At 53.5% G+C, this 18,014-nt stretch overlaps 1 protein-coding gene across 8 annotated transcripts in view; it reads left to right on the forward strand.

The window, feature by feature from the left end:
* Positions 1–1,543: 1,543 nt before the first annotated feature.
* RIMS3 (regulating synaptic membrane exocytosis 3) overlaps positions 1,544–18,014 on the forward strand; it is a 39,534-nt gene continuing 23,063 nt past the window's right edge. For 6 of the 8 annotated variants that reach the window (XM_049712333.1, XM_049712335.1, XM_049712332.1 and 3 more), the window contains exons 1-3: positions 1,574–1,682; positions 5,078–5,170; positions 16,313–16,485. The gene's annotated coding sequence lies outside the window, so the exon portion shown is untranslated. Of the gene's footprint in view, positions 1,683–5,077; positions 5,171–16,312; positions 16,486–18,014 lie in introns of all 8 variants that reach the window. The other 2 variants (XM_049712325.1, XM_033422016.2) reach the window with 2 other exon arrangements.

The following is an 18,014-nucleotide window of genomic DNA, read 5'->3' on the forward strand; positions in this document are numbered from 1 at the left end:
TCCTTGCTGCTCCAGAGCAACCGTTCTATATCACAGGCCTTAGTTGTAGGCCTGATGTAGTTTTGATGATAACAGAAGTTTAGTTAATAAGTGAATAAAACTGTGAGTCCCAGCTCCACCACTGGCCAGCTGTTGGGACCCAGCTTCAGGCTCACCACATTGTTGGGTCACAGTTTACCCTTCTCACAGACCAGGTGAGAAGGGATGAGATAGGGTGAGATAGGGTGAGGGGTATGTAGAAGGTACAGCTAGTTATCCCCAGGAGGGTCACTTTTATTAAATAATCTCAATTATTTTCCTTTTCCCCCACACCTTTCCACTCCCCATTCACATTTTAATCTATGCCCTCAGCAGGGAGACTACTTGTTTTGCTTGCCTTCAGCAAACAATTAGGAAGGCAAACAGTAATAGTATTGTCCCCTCTGTAAATGAGTGAATTAAGAACACTGGAGCCCCAAAGTGGAATTGACCAGCTGAGCAAGGTTAAGTACAGAAAGATGGGGGCAGGCATAACTCTAGGAGAGACTTTATACAGCATCCTCTTCAAGTCCCAGTGCTCAGGAAACCCACTTGGAAGCTCCATTTAGGCACATGCTAGGTCCTAGAGCAGGGCTTCTCAGCCTTGGCATTAGCAACATTTGGGGGTGTCCTGTGCATTGAGGGATGTCTAGCAGCACCCTTCATCTCTTCTCACTAGATGCCAGTAGCAACCCCCAGTTGTGAAAACCTAAGATGTCTCCAGACACTCTCAAATGTTGGGCCCGGGTGGGGGGCGGTGAATCACCCCAAGTTGGAAACCACTGTTCTAGGAGAAGAGGGGCGGTGAGGGGAGGGAGGTTAACATGGGTCTTAGGGCAAGACACTCTCTACTCCCGTACCCTCTGTCTGAAAGGGACACCGTAAAGTCTTTTTCTTCATAGCAGTCACTTGGGCAAGTCTTTTCTCCTCTCTGGGCTTCAGGTTTTCCATCTGTAAATGGATTTGATGTTTGTATGTCATTTCCCCCTTCTCTCACCATCTGACATTCCTGGATCTGGTCCAGGGTGTGACAGGGGTACCGCGGTGCCAGTGAGGTCCTGGGAGGTCCCCCAGAGCGAAGGAAGATGAGAAAGAACAGATAGATGTAGAGGTGGAGAGGGGGGCAAGCATGAGCAGGAGCGTTCTGGAGACCTGGAGAGGCTTCGGGCATCCTCTCCACCCCGCCCCTTCGAGGCCTTATTACCATAGGTCGCCCCCAACCAGGCAAACCCAGACTCTCCAGATTCCCTTAGGCCCCGCCCACCACCACAGGCCCTGCCCCACCGACCCCGCCCCTTCCAATGGCCCCTCCCCCGACCGAGACCCCGCCCCCATCAGACCCCGCCTCCTTCTTCGCCTCCCGCCAGCCGGGGCTTGGGCTTTGCACCCGGCGGTGGCTGAGAACCGTGGCGGCTGCGGAACAGGCAGCGCAGGCGGGCGGAGCAGAGCTGCCCGGCCCGGTTGCGGGCGATGCCCCCGTGAGCCTCTCTCGCCGCCCCTCCCCGCCCCGCGCCCCTGCCCCTCGGAGGCCGCAGCGCGCCTGGGACCGGGCCGCGCCTTCCGCCGGGTCCGCGGGGCGGGGTCCCAGAGCACCTGCCCCGCCTTGCGGAGTCGCCTCGGCCAGCGGAGACCCCTCCGTGTCTGGACCCCGGCCCCACCTTCGGGTAAGTCAGTAGGCCTTGGTCGCCTGGGAGTGGACGTGGGGAGGGGGTTGCGGAGGTCTGGGGGACCACGGGGCGGGGGAGGGGTCTCTGGTCGTGAGGCGCCACGTAGGGATCTTAAGTGTGCAGGGTCTGGGGCGGCGGTTGCGGGGGCCCGGGGGCGGAGCACAGTGTGTGTGATGACTCTGGGGGGCTAAGGTATGAGAAGGGAACATGAGGTGTTTGGGGAAGCCCGGAAAATGGAGTAGAAGGCCCCAGAGTCTTGAGTTCTTTGCTGATGCTCAGAGCACCTGGGGCCCTGATCTTCAACAGCATTGTCTCCCGTGGCATTTTTGGAAAGTGCTTAGAATCTCTCCTGGAAAGGGAGCTGGAAGGCAGCCTCCCTTTCTCTCTCCTGCCTGTGCCCTGGTTGAGAAGCTGGCCACTCTTTCCTCCCAGTGAGACACCATTGTGGTGCCCAGAGGACCCCTACCCCCCACCCTATGAAAGAAAAGGGGTGATGCCCATTCCAGCCCTAGGGTGGGGAGAGGGGGCTTCTGGGAAGCTGGGAAAGGTAGTTGGTCAATCAAAGGTGGGAAATCCAGGGTTCAGGGAGGTTTGGCAAGACCCTTGGGGGGCAACTTGGGCACCCTCTCATGCAAGGGGAGGGTGTTTTCACCTGCTGGCCCCCAGGCTGCCTGGACCCATGTCCACATCACCTTTTCTGGATAACCCATCCCTGAGGAGTGGGTTTCTTCCCAGTACCCTGGAAGGCCAGGGAAGGCCCATAGCTCTTGTGGTCCTGGATGGGGTGGGCAATGCCATACCAAGGCCAGAGAACAGAGGCACCGGCTGCACTGCCACCTGGGGGCAGTTTGGATGTGGCCCTTTGTGGGTGGGGAGCCTGGGTGAATATATCAGTGTCTAGCCCCAGCCCCAGGGGTGTTGTCTGGATGTAGAGAAGAAGGCTGCTGCCTCTTTGGTCCTGTCTTCTGCCTGTGATGACTTCTTCTGTCTGGGCTCCTTGAGTTTGGGGCCTGAAGTGGTGAGGAGAGGGCCTTTTTGGGCTAGGCCTGGTCACCAAGGGGTTAACTAGCCAGGCCCACAGTTCCTGCCAGCCACCAATTAGTCTGTAATCAGACAGCTGCCAACTGTCCCTAGGGGCATGTGGGCAGACTAATGGGGCATTCTCTGGTGGAGGTGAGGGGGTGGGGGAAGGGGTCTGTGAAACCTGTGCTCAGTCCAAGCTTCGTGCCCTTCAGAGCTTGTTTAGGGCCCACAGACCCCTTCTCCGCCCTCTGTGCCAGCTGCTTGGCTTAGGGACCTCCAGCCATGGGGTTCGATACCTACCCAACCTTCTGCAGGTATGAAGTGCAGAGTCAGGCAAACTTGGCTTCAAATCCAGGCTCTGCCACTTTCTGGCTATGCACTATTGAGGAAATTGCTTCCCCTTTCTGAGCCTCCTTCGTGAAACAGACCCACCTTCTAGGTCAGCTGAGAGGAGTAAATGAAATGGTGGATTTGAGCTGCTTAGCACAGAGGCTGGCACTCAGGAGACCTCAGTAGGTAACTGCTGAACTCCTGAGCAACCCCTGTGCCAAGGACCTGACGGATGGGCAGGCAGGAGCCAGGGGCTGAGCATCCAGCAGGGACCAAGGTCCCATCCCTCGGGGCATGCGGTCTCAGCGGGCCAGGCCTGAACTCTTCTCTCTCCCTCCCTCCTTGCTCACAGACACATCTGGTCTCTGCACATAATTGGGTTTTACTCTGCTGAGCCCAGGGCTGAGCTGCTACTTTCTGGGCTCACCCTGTTCCTAACCAGGTGATAAGCTCTGTGGGGTCTGTCAGGGGTCTGGGTGATGTCTGCAGCTGCAGCAGCAGCTGGCCCTTTAAGGAGGGAAGAAAACAATTATCCAGCCTGGGCATTGCATCAGCTGGAGCCTGGAGGGTCCCTGGGGAGGAGGGGGCAGGCTGGTGGTTGATTTCATTAGTGCCATGTGAGAACTCTCACCCAGGTCTGCCCCACTCCCAGGCTGCAGCCTTCTCCCCAGGGCGGCAGCCCAGCCCCATTGCCTCCCCTACCCCACCCCGGGGGCATCACCTTGGAGGACTCTGTGCACGCCCATGACACGTACAGGGGGCTGTAGGGAAGTGTTTGTCACACTGGCCTTCTGCTGACTTGGGGTTGCAGGATATGCCTCCTGTAATGGCATTTTGCTGACCATGGGGGTGTCTCCGCCACTCGTATTTGTCTGACCTGGGAACTGTTTCTCCCCCACTGGCATTTTGTTGACCCAGGGGAGGGATGACTTCTACGTTGGCCTCTTACTGACAGTGGAGCTGTTTCCTGCACTGGTGTTTTGCTGACCCAACAAAGGAGCTGTGCTGCCTGGGCTGTGTGTGAACGGAGGCCACGGGTTAGAAACAGCTGTTCTCTGGTTGGAGGTGAGCTGCCTGGGAACAGTGAGTCACAGAGGCAGAGAGGGCTCCAGGTTCTTGGGCACCAGAGAGACCTGGGTTCAAGTCCCGCATCCTCCACCTCCACACTCTGTTATACTTCAGGTCTCAGACACCTCTGGAAAAATAGGAGTAATTTACACCCATACTGCCCCACCCCCATCTGGAAGGTGCTTGGCAGATTAAATGTCATAACTGGATGTACAGCACCCAGCCCAGGACTGGCAGGTGGAGGGTGCAGGCTGCGTGATGATTCTCTTCCCTTTGCAAGTTTGGGCTCCTCACACCTTGAGTTCAAGATGCCTGGACAAGAAAAGGAGGGTTGAGGAGGAGTGGAGAGAAGGGGAGAAAGAGTGCAAGGCCCTCCTGCCTCTGTTCCAGGATGATGTGCTCAGACACCTGATGTACTAAGCACTGTGTGTCAGGCAGCTCCTGCCTCCATGGAGCGGGCATTCTAGCTGGGAGACGGCCCAGAGCATGTGACATGTGTTGAAAGGAGAGATGCAGCGACGGTAGCGTGACAAGGCGTTGAGGAGGCAGAGAAGGAGGGAACTGGGTGTGCTAAGGCCTTGGTGATGGCGGGAACAGGACTGGTATGGTGGCGAGGGCAGGAGTCGGGGAGAGAGGGAAGAGAGGGGGCAGGAGTCAGCACAGCCAGGCCAGATCTCCTGGTGTATCTAGCAGGATACTTTCAACTTGGGAATTATCCTGAAGCCGATGGCAGCCTCTAGAGGATTTGAAGCAGAAGAAGCAGGGGCTGATTTCCAGAGAGCGTGGGCTGGGGTCTGTGGCCCTCAAGCAGATCCTTCTCAGGAGTGACCTTTTGCCCTCTCGTCCCCCCTTCCCTGTGCCCAGGGAGCAGGTTGTTTATGTGACTCACCCCAGGAGGGAGGAGGCCAGTCCCAGTCCCTCCAGCTCCCTCTCTCTGGGTCTTGTTGATGAAATTTATCTCTTGGGCCCAGGTTCTCCCAACCTCTCTGGGGAGCCAGAGGACAAGAGGCAGGGCTTTGGCACCAACCAGGCCTATATTCACATCCCAGCTCTGCGGTTCTGAGGTGGGTAACCTCTGGCAAGGCACACCTGTCTCTGAACTTCAGTATCCTCAACTATAAAAGGGGGTTGATGTTATCTGTCCATGGGAAGGATAAAATGAAATTCCAGATAGAAATCACAAAACCCTATTGCAATGTCAGTTGGTATTTTAACTCTCTTGCCGGGGGGTTGACACCAACTTTGGGCCAGGCCCAGGCCTAGGGCTGACTGGGGGTGGAGGCAGGGCGAGATTCACCAGTCTGTGGTTGCACAGGGCAACCTGTGCTTAGAAGGACCCCACGCTTAATGTTTGACTGTCACCATCTTGAAATTCTTAATAATTTTGAACAAGGGATACTGCTTTTTCATTTAGCCCTGGGCCCTGCATATTATATGGCCCCACAAACTGGGTTGGAATAGGAAGAGGCAGGGAGCGACACAGACCTGCACATAGTCCCCAGATGGAGGAGGGGTAAGACGGAGGGCATGACTAACTGTCCCAAGGTGGGTGGGATGTTAATAATAGTAACATTTATTTAGTGCTTACTGTGTGCTAGGTTCTCTGCTAAGCACTTGACATATTCATCTTCAAACAGCCTTATGAGGTAGGTACGATTATTATTTCCTATTATTCATCTATATTATCGTATAGATGAAGAAAGTGAGATTCAGGTTCTCGGCCAAAGTCACACAGCCATCAAGTGCATAAAACCCAGGTTGTCAGATGGGAGAGCACGTGCCTGGACGAGGCATGTCCAGTCCTGGACATACCTGGACTTCGCTAGGATGAGGCACCTCCTAAGCTGGGTGGGTCTGAAGGATAACTTGGAGTTTGCCAAGGAGGAAAGAGGTGTGTGGGGAAGGGAGGGCTGTCTCATCCCGGAAGTTCCTGTGCTCAGGAGTGATACTCGGCCAGGAGAGGTGGAGCCAAAGCCAGATGCTTCCCAGGGCTGAGAGAGGAAGCCTTTGGATTTCACGGTTCTGATATTCCAAGCTCAGAGCTTCCGGTCACTCTGTGCCCAGGCCCTGCTGCAACCATGATTCCTCAGGGCTGCCCTGTATTGCCCACTCTTCCCCCACTCCCAGGTAATCTCATTTACCTGACTTTAATGCCCTCTTCTGGGCTCAAGACCTGCAAATCTAACTACTTCTTGGACCACATTTAGATGTCTCATGATCAGTCTCAGGTCCAAACTCAGGTCCCAGCTCTGTCTGCTGGCACCTGCTCTGCCTCGTGTCCCTAGCTCATCTCTGCCACCACCATCCACCCACTTGCTCAAGCTGGAAAGCTGGAAGTCCTCCTGGACACCTCCCTCTCCTTCACCCCCACATTCCACAGCCAGTCCTCAGCAAGTCCTGTTGGCTCTCCTGAATCTCTCTCCCCAGTCCGTCATCTCTCTCCTTGCCCACTGCCCCACTCCGGACCAGCATCAGCTCTCACCTGGACCACTGTGACAGCCTCCTAACTGGTCTCCTTACGTTTCTGTTTTTGCCCGGCTTCATTTCAGGTTTCATACTGTAGTCAGAGTGATCTTCTAAAGATAAACGTTTGATTGTGTCATTTCCTTGCTTAAGACCCTTCCAAGATTTCTTAGAATAAAAGCCAGACTGACGTAGCCTGCAAGGCCCTGTGGGATCTGGTCCTTGCCTACCTTTTTGGATCGTCTGTACCAATTGCCCTCTCCCTGAGCTGCAGGACTTTCGTACATGTTGTTCCCTTATCCTGGAATACCCTTCCCCTGCTTATCTATCTCCTTCAGAGAGATACCAGCTTGCACATCATTTCTGCAGAGAAGCCTAAACTGGAAACTAAACGTCAGCCCCTTCCATAGGACCTTGTGTTCTTTACGACACTCATCACACTTGACTGGCTTTTCCTCATCTCTCTTTCTTGCTAGACTGTGGACTCTGTGGGGTCAGGAATCCAGTTTTGCCTGGCCCCAGCACGTAGTAGGTAAACAACGAATTGTTCTGTGGGTGAAAGGAATAGATGAATCATTGCTGCAGCATCCTAACTAGCCTCCCTGCCTCCAGGCCTGTCTTTTCCAGTCCTTTCTCTGTATAGCCCCAGAGTTCTAAAACACAGAACTGACCCTGCTACTTAAAATACTTCAATAGCTCCCCATTGAGGGCAAGAAGGGCCTCAGCTTCTTAGCATGGGATTCAAAGCACGTTATGATCTGCACCCGAGAGCCCCTCCAGCCTCATCTCCCCTGCTTACCCCCTCCCCACACTTTGAACTCCTGTTCTTCTAACACATCAGGCTGTTGTTTTGTGCCTCTGTGCCTCTGCCCTCGTGGTTCCCTCTGCCTATAATGCCTCCGCACCCCTGCTTAGTCTCCCTGGAGAACATCCTTCATTCTTCAAAACCAGCTCAGCTGCCACCTTTGCTGGGAAGCCTCTGAGGAGCCCTCCTGGCCCTCCCTGGGCAGAGTTGGCGCCCCCCGCCACCTCAGCCACATCCACACAGAGTCTACATCTTTTCCTCCTTGTGTCCCATGAAACTGAGCTCTTCCGGTGCAGGCACAGCGATTGTTCATCTTTGTGCCTCCAGCTCCCAGCTTCTCCCCTGTCCTTAGTTAGGTCTTTGCTTGTATACAGAAACCCACTCAAGCCAGCCTCAGTAATAAAGAAGTGTTTATTACGAGAACACGGGGTTTGGGGGAACTGAAGAGTAGGAAAATCGTTAGCCTCTGGAAGGTGAGACCTGTAGGCCAGGAGAAATTGAAGCAGCTGCTCTCTGTACCTTGTTGGCTGCCTTCACCTTTCTGTCTCCACACACTGGGTTTTCTCAGCTTCTCCAGATAATGGACCACTTATAGTTCCTGTATTTCATCCCTGAGTTCCAACTACATTCAGAGATAGAACCCAGAGCTTGGCAGATCCAAGTCCAAACTCCCAGGAGAGGATCTGATTGGCTCTGAGGGGGTCAGGTACCCACCCTGGTCCAATCAACTGCAGCCTGCAGGGAAGGAAAACAAAGTCAGACATGCAGACATGGCTCTTGTTTGTTTGTAATCTGGTCAAGTATTATACTTCAAAAGACATCTGCTGTAATTCTTACAGTGCCAGGTGGGCCTGGCCCCAGCCTTCCATCTGGACGGCACCTGGTGAAAACAGACCTGCATCGTGACTTCAAGAGGAGTCTTTTACGGGGGCAGTAGCACCCAGGGCAGGCTCCAAAGAGCCTGTCAAATGTCATTCAGAGGCCTGAGCAGAGAGTTAGGGAGATGAGACCCTGATTTTCTCACCTCTCTTTGGAGTGGGGGAGAGAGGGATGAGGAGGGCGTGAGCTGTCAGGACAGTTCTCTGCCAAAATCATATTCATCTCCTAAGACTCAGCTCATTTCCTTTTCTCAGTGAAGAACCATGCATGGTAGTTCCTGCTGTGAGACTCCTATTAGATGGTAGATGTAAGGACAATTTGTAAATAGAGAACTGAGCAATTTCTAAGGATTGTTATTATGGGAATGGAATGTGGCAACAGGGTGCCAGCTTGCCACCAGTGCCATCCAAGCTCCTACAGGAGGCAGGCAAGCGTAGAACTTCCTTCCCAACGTGAGCATGGTCCCTTCAGTGAGACCTGAGATGACTTTCAGTGGCTCGTGCACATGCCACTGCATGGCATTGGCTCACATACTGAGAAAGTTGGTTCCCTTTCAACTCTGTCAAGTCCAAGTTTGTCCCAGGAAGAAAGTTTTCAGTGCCATGCTGGTGTGTCTTTAACAACTTTCCAACACTTGCTGCCCTTCTTTTTTTTTTAATTTAAAAATTTTATTTATTTATCTATTTATTTATTCTATTTTTGGCTGTGTTGGGTCTTTGTTGCTGCACACGGGCTTTCTCTAGTTGCGGCGAGCGGGGGCTTCTCTGTTGCGGTGCGTGGGCTTCTCATTGCAGTGGCTCTTCTTGTTGTGGAGCACAGGCTCTAGGCACGTGAGCTTCAGTAGTTGCAGCCCGAGGGCTCAGTAGCTGTGGCTCATGGGCTCTAGGCGTATGGGCTTAGTTGCTCCGCGGCATGTGAGATCTTCCTGGACCAGGGATCGAACCTGTGTCCCCTGCACTGGCAGGCGGATTCTTAACCACTGTCCCACCAGAGAAGTCCCTGCCCTTGCTTTTAAACAGAGATCTTGGGGAATTCCCTGGTGGTCCAGTGGTTAGGACTCGGCGTTTTCAATGCCGGGGCCTGGGTTTGATCCCTGGTCGGGGAACTAAGATCCCGCAAGCTGTGCGGTGTAGCCAAAAAAAAAAAAACCGGAAAACCACAGAGATTGTGACTGGCAGCTCTGTGTAGCTGAACTTTAATAATATAGCTTTGTTTTCACTGTACTTATTTTACTGTCATTTTCCATTCATTAAAATTGGTATTGGCTTTCCATTTATAGTAGTAACACGAAATTTCTACTTAAAATAAATGCATTTAACTTAAAAGTGCCAATTTCAAGAAAATAATCGATGAACCTTACAGGCCTATGGAGATTTGGCGTAAACCACTGAGGGACACACAATGTTATGTGGATAATGCAAAACTGGGACGTCAGGGATGTGGACCTAGATAATCTTTAAGATCCCCTCCACCTACCTGGGGAATTTGGGGGTCTCTTATGCTGTGCCAGCCTACTCCGTTCTCCTCACCTTGTGCCCTGGCTTGGGTTGCTTTCAGAGACTCATGCTGTGATTGTCCCGTAGATAGGAGAACGTGGGCTGCTTGCTTGAGAGGGGGGCTTTTGGAGTTGGGGTGTCTGGATGGGGGTAGGATGCCTCTCGCCTCTGAGGCAGGACTTGGGCCCTCCTGGGTGGGGGCTTTGCGGCGGGGGGGGGGGGCAGGAGCTGCAGACTCCACAGTCCTCCAGGTACCCATGCACAACATGGGCCTTAGGGCCTCCCAGAGGGCAGGAGTCCCAGGGAGTGCAGAGGCTATGGGGGCCATGGGTGAGGGTGAGGCTGTCCCCAGGGCTTGGGGCCCAGGGACGGCAAAGCCAGGAGGCTTTGGGGTCTCAGAGGTCCTGTTCTCCTTGCTCTCCCCTTTCCCACCTCTTTGTGCCGCTCACTACCTGCCCCTGGAGATGGGGCAGCAGCCCCAGGGGGCCTCAGAGGACACAGAGGATTTATCCACAGGGCCCAAGACCAGGGCCAGGTGGGCTGGAGGAAAGTCCTGCCTGCCCCTCCCCACTCCCATGTCCACAGCAGGAGGGCAGGCCTTGGCTCCACAAGGGGTGGGGGGCCTGGGTAGTGTGGGGCGTGTGCTTGTGTATCCATGGTGAACGTCTGAGGGTCTCTGTGGAGGCATATTGTGTGTGTGTGTGTGCATGTGTGTAAGAGAGAGAGTTTGTACGTACGTGCGTGTCCGTGGTGAAAGGACCTCTGAGTGATATGTCTGAGGGTCTTCGTGGGGAGGCTCTGTGCGTTGTGTGAGTTTGGGCATGTGTGGCAGGGTGTCTTGTGTGTGATGTGCATGTGGGTCTGTGGTGAATGCGTCTCTGTGTAATGTGTGTCTGTGAGGCATCTGGTGTGTGTATGTGTGTGTGTTGTGCGTCTTGGTGGCTTGCACGCTGGGTGTGGTGTGTGCCTGTTGTTTTGTTTGTGTCATCGTCTTTGTAGAGCGTGTCTGGCTCTGTGGTGTGTCCGAGTGGCAGTGTGCAAGTGTGTGGCGTGCACCTGGGGCTTTGTGCTCCAGAGAGGGTGCGGGGGCCAGGGGCGTGCCTGGGAAGGCAGAGTGCGTTGAGGGCAGTGTCTGTCTGGGCTGGGGCCGAGGGTATGCAGGCTTCCCGGGAGTGTCCCCAGGGTGGGCGGCAGGCGAGGGCGGCGCCTTCCTGCTCAGCGCGGGGTCTGGTAACCGGAGCCCCTTCCCCCATGAAATATTGATCCCGCCTAGCGGCGGCCCTGGCCAAATAAGGCCAGACCCGCAGGGAGCAGGGAGAGGGGGCTGGGGTGGGGGGGGCGGCCGCTGTCCGTGGTGCTGCCGCTTCCCCCTCGGCGGGGGCGTTGGCGCTCAGGCTGGGGCGGGACTGGGAGGGGGTGAGATTTCCCATCCACCAACACCCTCAGCGGGGCCCCTCCCTCTGAGGATGAGCTAGCCTGTCCCTCTCACCTATCCGTCAGTTCTACCACCCTTTCTAGGAAGGGGAAACAGGGACCAAGTGAGTATTTGGCGGGGGAGGGGATCCAGTATCCCTCAGGGCTAGGGTTTGCCTGGGACAGTCCTAACTTACACTTGTGGTTCTGGTGTGATTGTTAGTAGTGTCTCTGTTCACTCTTTGAAAGAGTCCTAATTGCATGATAAATTATGTGCTCCCCAGCAATGAGGCTTTGCCCCAAAGACTTCTTCCCCTGCTTCTCTGCTCTGCCCCTGGGGGTTCTGTAGTCAGTGGGTGTGCAAAGTGCGGTGTGTGTGTTTGTGAGTGGGGATACTGTCTTTCCTGTGCTTGGGCTGAGCTGGAATAAGGGCTTGGGAGCCCCAGGCCCCTTGGGATCCTGCTGCAACCCAGACCCTCCCCAGGGAATCCAGCTCCCTTCTCTACCAGTCCAAATTCTGCTTTCCATTCAGGCTGTGCTTTTGTTCAGGCCTGGGCTTCCTTTGCCCTCCTACGTCCTGGGCTCAGCAGGCCTCTCCTTGGTCTCGATGTCAGGGTGCGTAGGGCCTCCAGGTTGGCCATCTGTGTATTCACGACATCTTCTCTGAGTTCTCCTACTTTGACTTGCTGATTCTCCCTCCTTCGGTGGATTCCATTTTCCTCCTAGCCCTAACTGTAGGTATTACCTCTCACCCTTTCCTCACTCTGTACCCTCCTCCGGGCATTCTCCTTCCTTTCCACACCTCACTTTTCCCTTTTGGGAACACACCCAAATCCTGCCCACTCACACTGCTCTCCTGAACTCCAGGGAATCTGCTTACCTGTCCAACACCTCCATATGGGAGTTGCAAAATTATCTCATCATATCTAAAATAGGGACTCATGTTTCCCTCAAGCCAACTTTTCCCTCCAGGACCTCACGCTGTGGGGATGGCTCCTGCTCACCCTTCCTGTAAATCATGTTGGATTCTGGTTTCTGCCCTTCCCCTAACCTTGTCCCATCGCTAACTCCAGGCAATCCCCCAAGCCCTCCCACGACTCTTGCACCCCTTTCCTCTTTCCACCGGCACTGTCTGAAGCAGGGCAGCCCTTCTTACCTGCCTCCTGACTGCTCTTCCTGCTGTCGGGCTTTGTTCTGATCCTGCACTGTGTTGGATTGATCTCTGTAAAATGTTACATCTAAACCATGTCAGATTTCACTCCCTTCAGGATTAAAGCCAAACTTCTTAGCCCTACATTCAGAGCCCTTCTTTGGCTGTTCCCAGCCTATGTTCCCAGCCCTCTCTTCCACAGCTGCACATACGTCCTGCTCCAACTGCACTGCTCTGTTCACCAGCCTCTGAACATACCATTCTTTCTCTGGACCTTCCCAGCTAGTTTCCACCTCTTTCCTGCCACCTGTACCTCTCTAAATCCCACCCACCTTTCGAGGTGCTCTGCAGAGGATTTCTCCGTGATGCCTGCTCTGGTCTCCCCATCCTGAAGTGTTCACTCTTTCTGCAGAACAGCCAGGGTGTTTTATCTTTACCTCTCAGTGCTTTGGGTGGTCCTCAGACCAGCAGTGTGGGTATCACCTGGGAGCTTGTTTGAAATGCAGACACTCAGGCTCCACCTTCCTGTGACCCATGGAATGAGAATCTGCACTTCAGTAAGATCCCCAGGTGATTTGTGTGCACATTTAAGTCTGAGAAGCACCGGCTGGTGCCTCCACTGAGGGCGGCATCTTGCTTCTGTTCGGGAGTGGCTTCAGCCCCAGGGTGTTTTCTAGTGGCATTCTCAAGTGCCAAGTCTAGCAGCCCCTGTCAGGCAACAGCTGCCACATCTGGCCACAAGTTATGAGAGGGGGTGGGTGATGGAGATGGTCAGGAAGCATGTGCACTCTTCCTGGATGCTTCCACCTGGAATCTATGCCCCACAAGGCTCTGGAGCTCAAGCTCTGTAAATCCACTAGAGTGACAGGAGGAGGAATCAGTGAATCAATAAAAAGACAGTTATCAAGCAGAGAACAGAACTTTTCCCTCTTCACAACTACACATTGGTGGAAATGTCTGTTATTTTAATGTATTCCAAATAAGGTCACATCCTGAGGTACCAAGGGTTAGGACTTCAACGTATCTTTTTTTTGCAGGGGGGCGGTGCACAGTTCAACGCACAACAGGCAAGGATGGTATAGGGTCTGGGGGAGCATGACAGGGGGACTAACCTTGTCTGCAAAGACTCTCCTAGGACATGCCATGCAGCCTGGGACTGAGCGCTGAGTAGGGATTAGCCCCCAAAGGTGGTGCGACACAGACCAGGTCCGCAGGACACGAGGGTGGGGACGGACTGGAGAAGAGCTTTCCAGGCTAGCAGGAGACAAAGTGGCACTTTTGGGGAATGAAAAAAATGCAAGTGTGGCTGGAATACGGAGGAGGGGCAGGAGTGCGAGATGAGCTGGGTCACTTCACTTGTGGGCCTTGTGAGGGGTTTTTACTTTCTCCTGAAGGAAACGGGGAGCTACGGGAGGCCGTCCCACAGGAGGGATTCATTCTGCCTTGTGAGCCATCTCCTCACAAGACTGAGCTGTCTGAAGGCCGAGGCGTTCCTCTGTGAACCCAGTTCTGAGGGAAGACTTGCGGCCATGTCCTCAGGAGCCCCCTGGCTGAGAGAAGGCACACGGCAGCCCCGTCTGAGGAAGGAAGGCCTGGCCATGGCCCAGCAGCCCTCAGTCCAAGTGGGGAAGACGAACCCTGCCCTCAGGAGCCTTGTTCTGAACAGGAGACGGGGCTCACCCAGCTCTGGGTCTGCCTCACCCTTGGGTGTCCCGAGTCCTCGGAGTCTGGAGGACACAGGTTGGGCCCAACCACCCAAGCCCCTGCCCTGCTGTGAGGACTATGTCTGAGAACGTGTCCAGGGCAAGTGCGTGACCCCTATGGGCCCCTGAGGCCAGAGGCCCTGAGGCTGGGGGAGACCTGAGCACCCTGCTCTCCTCAGGAGATGTCTGGTTCTTGCCTTTGTATCGGGACCCAGTCTATCTGCTCAACCCATCCCTACCACACACTCAGAGGGCCGCCCCTTTACTGTGTGTGATGGGAGAGGCCCCCACTGCCCAAAGCTGCCTGTCCCTTCTTGCCTGGGCTGAGTGGGCCAGGCTGGGTGGAGGAGAAGTGGGTCAGCTCAGTAGCCATGGCGACCGCAGCTGCTCCCAGCCAGCCTTCTCATCTCCTCGCCACCGACTTCACGATGACATCCTTTGTTCGGCCTGTGGGGTTGGGGGCCAGAGGGGTGAGATTGGGGGCCAGAGTATATATGAGTGTGTGTGTGTGTGTGTGTGTGTGTGTGCAAGCTCACACAAGCGCCTGCTCAGAGCTGGTGTGCATGTCTGGCCAAGGGACCCCACAGATCCAAGTAAGACACTTCCTGCTTTCCTGCCCACTGAAGGGATGGGGCTCTTCATGCCTCTGAGCTGGGCAGGGGCTGGGGGCCAGGGGGAGGGTGTGTGTGTGTGTGTGTGTGTGTGTCTGCCTGCCTGTGGCTGTCAGTGTGGCTACTTCTGTGTGCTTTTGTGTGGATGAGTATCTTAGGGGTGCGTGTGCATGTCTGTGTACGCACGTGATTGTGTCTTTAAGTGTGTATCATTTGTGTGGGTCTGCATGGTGTGTAATCACACACTTGAAATTCTGTGCCCTGTGCCTCTCCCGGTTATGCGTAGTGTGTGTGCGAGCCTGGTTTGGAGGAGATAAAAGTCACATAACCAGGAGAGGAGCTGGCAGAGTGCTCCCTACTCAGGCTGGGTGTGCTCCCTGGGTCCAGCTTACCCTCCCCCACCACGCACCAGCTCTGTCACCCACCTGTCTCTCCCTGAGGGGGAGAGTGAAGGCTAGAAACAAGGGATGCCCCCACCTTCTGTAGATGCAGGTTAAAAAAAATCAGTATTACCTCATGAGCTGGTTCTCATTAGTTGGTGAGGCAGCACTGTGTTAAGAGGGATTCTGAGGTTAAGTCTGGCCTCTGACATGGGCACAGATTGGCATGAACAACGTGGTGGGCAGCCCTAGTGCTAGATAAGGGTTGGGGCAGGGGTCTCCAATGCCAGACGCAGCATCTGCTGAGGGACCAGGAGCTGAGATGCTGGCAGGGAAAAGCACAGCTTCACATGTCAGCTTCCACCTCAACTGAGAGGTGCAGGAACCCAGATCCCACACTTATCCTGCACCCAGGGCTGGAGTGGGAGGTGATCCTATTCATCTCCGAGCCTTCCCAGGAAGTGGTTGCACCTGGTTGCAATCCAGACTCATAAGCACCAACACCTGTGAAGTCCTTTACCATTTACAAAGGCACATTATAAATGGTAATAATATAATTGCCCAGCTGAGCATTTAGCATGTACCAATCCTTATTTTTGTAATATTTCATCTAAGAATCCTAAGGTGGGCATTATTATCCCAACTTGAAAGATGAGGAGCTATAGGCTCGGGGGGTTGTTAAGGAAATTGCCCTGCGTTATATGGCTTGTAAGTGACAGGTCTAGGTTTTGAACTAAGTCTGTCTGCCTCCAAAGCCTGTGCTTTTAATTACTGTGCTTTCCTGCTCCTCATTAACCCATCTGACCCCCAGTCCAGCCCGGAGAGTCAGGCTGGGTCCAGATGGCCAGTAGACTCATTTTATAGAAGAGGAGATGAGGGTTCAGAGAAGCTGAATGACCTGCTCAGGGTCACACACTGTGGGTGGAGCCGGGAGTTGGCCCCCTGATACACCCCCAATACACACACTCCTGACTGATGGTCATGTCACAGAGTGTCTGGGGAGGGACACAGACCCCATCGGTCAGGGAGAGGACAGAGGAAGAATAGGGTCTGAGCTCCTTAGCAGTTGGACCTGGATGAGTCCCTTGGCCTTAGCACCAGCAATTTAACATTAAAGTGCCTAAAGGCAGATTAGGGGACCCAGGAGTTTGGACAAGGAGGAAACAGCATCAGAGAGTTTGAATGATTTGCTGAAGGTCACACAACTATCTCCAAAGTCCGTCTCTTTACTCCACAAGCTACTAGAATCCCTGGAGGACACATGTCCTCTCTAGCCCTTCCTCTAAGCTCCCCTTTTTCCTTCCAGACTCTTATCACATCACCTCCTCCTGGAAGCTACCCTGATTGTCTTCACCTCCTTTCTTGAAATCTGGTGTCTCAGAAGTTAACAGAAGGCTTGTGTAAATGCCCTAGGTGTGTGCTGTTGGGAGGGGCACAGCCCCCTGTGATGGGAACACCACATTCAGATTCATCAGTTTGGTGAGTTTGGGTTGTCTTCAAGGTGAGAGGTGGGGAGGAAGCACCTGACAGGTGATGTAGGACCTGGGAGTTAGGAGTCTTGGTTTGTAGCTCTGGTTTTGTGAACAGCTTTCTGTGTGACCCTGGGTGTGTCTCTTTCCCATTCTCTTTTTTTTTTTTTTTAAGATGTTAAAATTATAATGTCATATCATCACAATAATCTTTTTTTCCCCATGATTAGCTTTCTGGTTTTTTTTTCACACACACACACTCTATTTTATTTTTACAAGAGATAAATAAACTGACACCAAGCATTGTAAATGCATGACCACAACAAAAGCAACAATGACTGCAATTACCAAACACGAAACACACTCATACTATGTCGTAATATTGACATTCAGTCCAGTAATCCTCCACTGCAACAGCTCCTTTACTTTGCAGTGAAAATTGATTTGTATATTTTTTGCCTCTGAGTCCTTGTGGGATTTTTTTTTTTATTCAAACAGAAAGTCACAAAAATTATAATCATCCTCATCAGTTCACTCAGTCCCATGTAATTAATTTTTTTTCATCTTGATCTTTTGTTAGCACTTTTATGAATTCATCAGTTTTTCCATTACTCTTTCCCATTCTGAGCCTTGATTTCCTCCTCTGCAAAATGAAAGGCGCAGGTTGGAATAGGGAGGCAAGGCAGTTTGACCTTATGAGCTGGTTCTCATCAGTTGGTGATGCAGCACTGTGTTAAGAGGGATTCTAAGGTTAAATCTGGCCCTGATGAGAAAGAGAGAAGGATTAGTGATGTCTGCTGTGTGCAGAGGATAGGCGGGGGTGGTAAGAGCCTTAGGAATTTGCCATCCCTTACAGCCTAACAGTCCATCACTCTGTGACAGATTCCTTGGTCTTTTCTGTTGAAAGGGTGGGTAGCTAGTTTCATCTTGGGCTTTTGGATAGCCTTACTGATGCTCAGAAAAGGTTTATTAACTTGGTTAGACACACGGTCAAAAGGACCAAGGGGCCCAGGGTGGCCAGGCAGAGCCTGGAGTCCTGCCATTGTCAGGAGTCAGGAGAGGTTTTGGGAGCTTTTCGGGTACTGAGACCCCAGGGTAGAGGTCAAACGTTGAAGGCCAGAAAGAAAACGCTAGGCTCCTTCCTTGGGGAACTTGGAAGGTATCTGCTGGCATGGAGCTTGGCAGGAGTGGGGGGCAGTAGGAAGGGATCCCTGGAGGGGACGTCCAAGCTGTGGCCACAGATGCTGCTATAGCAATAGATGGGAGTCAGCAGGGAGAACTTCAGAGTAAGGTTTCTGTGACCCAGCAAGATCATGGGAGGGTTTCCTTCCATCAGGAGCCATGACCTGGATTGGGAAAGGGACAGTCCTGCTCAGAGGCAGGGAATTGTTGAAGTGACTTTTGTAGAAATTCATTCAGCAATCTTTTAGAACCACCAGGATGTGAAGTGCTGTGTTCTGTGTCCTGCCGGCCCCTCACCACTCTGCCACCATATCCACCTGCTGCCCCTTTCCCATCCCTGTGGTCTGATGGCTGGGG

The sequence above is a fragment of the Orcinus orca genome, chromosome 1, assembly GCF_937001465.1.
Source record: "Orcinus orca chromosome 1, mOrcOrc1.1, whole genome shotgun sequence".
Classification (NCBI taxonomy): Eukaryota; Metazoa; Chordata; class Mammalia; order Artiodactyla; family Delphinidae; genus Orcinus; species Orcinus orca.